Source organism: Eleutherodactylus coqui, chromosome 5 (assembly GCF_035609145.1).
Source record: "Eleutherodactylus coqui strain aEleCoq1 chromosome 5, aEleCoq1.hap1, whole genome shotgun sequence".
NCBI classification, from domain to species: domain Eukaryota; kingdom Metazoa; phylum Chordata; class Amphibia; order Anura; family Eleutherodactylidae; genus Eleutherodactylus; species Eleutherodactylus coqui.
This window is the reverse complement of record NC_089841.1, coordinates 85,484,940-85,488,689: the sequence shown is the minus strand read 5'-3', so window position 1 is coordinate 85,488,689 and position 3,750 is coordinate 85,484,940.

Genomic DNA, 3,750 nt, shown 5'->3' with positions numbered 1-3,750 from the left:
ACATCGTGCATTAAATATTGGCCATACAGAAGCTATACACTTACCCCCTCCTGGTGCTGGCGTCCCCGTCTCCATGGCGACGAGCAAACTGCTTCTCTGGTCACACGAACAGTCGGGCTTGCGCAGACAGGAATCCCCTTCTGTAAGGTCCTTTCTCACGAGCTGCGTTCTGGCTCCTCCCCCTTCTCAGCATCATCGCGTAGCTCCGCACCCATCACATGGTGCCGATCAGCCAATGAGGTGGCTGGAATTGGCAATGGAGCTCAGACAGCTGAAGAACATCCACAGTGCACCATGGGAGAAGACCCGCAGTGCACCATGGGAGAAAACCGCGGTGCACCTTGGGAAAGGACCGGCGGCCATCTTGAAAGAAGAATTTTTATAAGTTCACGAAACGAGCTAATGGTGAGTAGAAATGCTCTTTAAAAACGCTTTCCACGGGTAGTGTAGTATTTTGCTTTAGAAGGGGGACTGGGAAGAGAAAAAATTGACATTTCTGCTGCGGGACAACCCCTTTAGGGCTTAGTCAGACGGGCGTTTTTTGCCGCGATTTGCGGATCGCATGACGGATGCGCATCCGCAAATCGCGTGACCGGTGCGCGCAAGTCGCCCGCAAATCGCCCGAAAATCTGCTCCTAGCCACGTTTCATTAGAAACGGGCCGGAGCTGTCCAGCGCATTGCATTCAATGGAGACGGCAATACAGCCGTCTCCATTGAAAGCAATGCGCTGTGGGCGAGCCCGGGATGAATTGTCAGTAAGGGCTTAAATATATAAGCCCTTACCTGCAATTCATCCTAAAATGTGTTAAAATAAAAAAAAATTGCATACTCACATTCTGCCGGCAGCTCCGAGCGGCCGTCCTGCAGTGGGTGTGAAGGGGGTGTGAGTCAGACCTGCCCCCTGATTGGCTCAGCGCTGAGCCAATCAGAGGCATGCCTCACTCACACCCATTCATGAATTCATGAATGGATGTGAGTCAGACCTGCCCCTGATTGGCTCAGCGCTGAGAGGCAGCAGTCACTCACCCATTCATGAATTCATGAATGGGTGTGTGAGTGAAACCGGCCTCTGATTGGTCAGGCTGTGACCAATCAGAGGCAGATCATTCAGCAGGCGGGGATTTTAAAGCCCCGCCGGCTGAATAGTGCCGAGAAGCAGTTCAGGAGAACTGACAGCGGCCGCGGCTGGACTCCGGCTGCAGCGGAAAGGTGAGTATACAATTTTTTTTTATTTTAACACATTTTAGAATGAATTGCAGGGAAGGGTTTATATATTTAACCCCTTCCCGACAATTCACCCCGCGCACGCCGGCAGCCCATTGCTTTCAATGGAGCGGCTGTATTGCCGCTCCATTGAATTCAATGGGCAAACATCGTTCTTCTCTGCCACAGCTGTTACAGCTGTGGCAGAGAAGAATGATTTGTCTTCTATATGTTCTCAATGGGGTCGGCGCTGCTGCCGCCGGCCCCATTGAGCGCATATACAGAAGCGAACAGGAATCGCAGATCGCAGATAGGTGCGATCTGCGATTTTTTGTTCTATAATTTATCGGACGAGCGCATAAAAAGCGCTCATGTGTCCGATACCATTGCAAAGCAATGGTTTTAAAAAATCGCTGGACGCATGCGCATGCGCAAATCGCCTCTAGCTTGGATACAAGATGTGATATAATGGGCATGGAAGCTCTAGTACTCTGTTGTACTGCCTCCAGCTTTGATACATGATATGATATGGGTGGGCATGGAGGCTCTAGTACCCTGTTATACCACCTCTGGCTTGGATACAAGATGTGATGCAGGAGGGCATGGAGATTATAGTACCCTGTTGTACCACCTCCAGCTCGGATGCAAGATGTGATACGGGCGGGCATTGAAGCTCTAGAACCCTGTTGTACCACCTCTAGCTTGAATGCAAGATGTAATACGGGTGGGCATGGAGGCCCTAGTACCCTGTTGTACCGCCTCTAGCTTGGATACAAGATGTGATATAATGGGCATGGAAGCTCTAGTACTCTGTTGTACTGCCTCCAGCTTTGATACATGATGTGATATGGGTGGGCATGGAAGCTCTAGTACCCTGTTATACTGCCTCTGGCTTGGATACAAGATGTGATACAGGAGGGCATGGAGGTTATAGTACCCTGTTGTACCACCTCCAGTTTGGATACATGATGTGATACGGGCAGGCATGGAGGCTCTAGTACCCTGTTGTGCCACCTCTAACTTGGATACAAGATATGATACGGGCGGGCACAGAGGCTCTTGTACCCTGTTGTACTACCTCTAGTTTGGATACAAGATGTGGCTGCAGGATGTCCTGAACATATTGCTGACCTGTCATTGTCCCTAATACCACAACTAAAGGTGACCAACTGTCATGTACAATGGACCCCCAGACCATCACACCAGCAGTGGGGGCAAGGTGCCGATCTAAAGCAAAGGCAAGATTGAGGTGCTCACTCCTAAGCTTCTAGACATGAACACGGCAGTCATCAGTGCCCAAACTAAACCTGGATTTGTTGCTGAAGACAACCCTTTCTACTCTGCAGCAGTCCAGTTTCGTTGCTCATGACACCACTGCAGACAGAGGCGATGGTGATTGATTATCAAAGGCCATACATATAATGGGCACCGTGAGACCAAATGTCTTTCAGCCAAGCACCTGGAAATGATTCTGACTGACACAGGGACCTGCAGCGATGGTGACACCTGCCTCTGGAAAGTGGACAACGAAACAGATTAAACGATCCTCTCTATTGGTGGTCTGTTCAGGGCGTTTTGAGCCTGGTTGCCTTATGTGCATCCCTCACGCATTCACTGGTCTCAACACCTCCCAACAGTCTGGTCAGAACAGTCCAAGTGCAGGCAATTTATTCATAAAACCATCCAGTTTCTCATATTCCAATAATGTGTCCCCTCTCAAGCTCTGCTAAATGGGCAAAACCAATTTGATTGCGTCATAGAGGCGTCTAGTGGTCAACGAGCTCTTTCTAGCAGAAAAAGAGGTCACTACACACAAGGAGCCTCTGAAAGCCTTTTTTTATAGACAAGGGTGAAACCACTTTTAGGGCATCAGATGTCAAGATTGTTCATCTAATCACAATTCTAATAATTTCTATATCTGCCCAAGATGTAACTGTATTCCAAGTTTTGTGGCAAAACAACAACTCGTTCTAGGGGCTGGATTTTTTTGTATTTAAACATATGGATAATCAAGGAACATATCAACAGCTCCAATCTCAAATCAGCCAGTCTAAGTTTGGCCATACATCAGATGTGATATTAATGCTATAGACTGAAACCTTCCTGCATACAACATGTATAAATGCTTCCATAGCCTCCAGTGTGTTTCCCTGATGCCATCAAACATCTCAGTTTATCCTGAAGATGAATAAAAGGAAATCAAAGATGAAATTCATCAAGCAGTACACAAATAGAAGTCATGAGGTTTGCCATGCTACTTGGGTATCCCAAGTCAAAACTGAGGTGTCCTCATGGTGTGCTGGAGGTAGCAGTAAGATGTCCGCTGATACACAAGCTTGTACTCTGAGATTTTTAGCACTCTTTTGCATGCGCAACCTCTGCTGCATTCATGCAGGGACCTTCAGGATTGCTGGGGGTCCCAGCGGTTAGGCCCTTGTAAGGAATGTGACTAGATATTACGCGTGCAGCAAAAGCAAAACTTTTACTTTACAAATATTTACATGCTTCACTCCATAAGAGGGCAGTTTTGTCATTAACATTGCAGA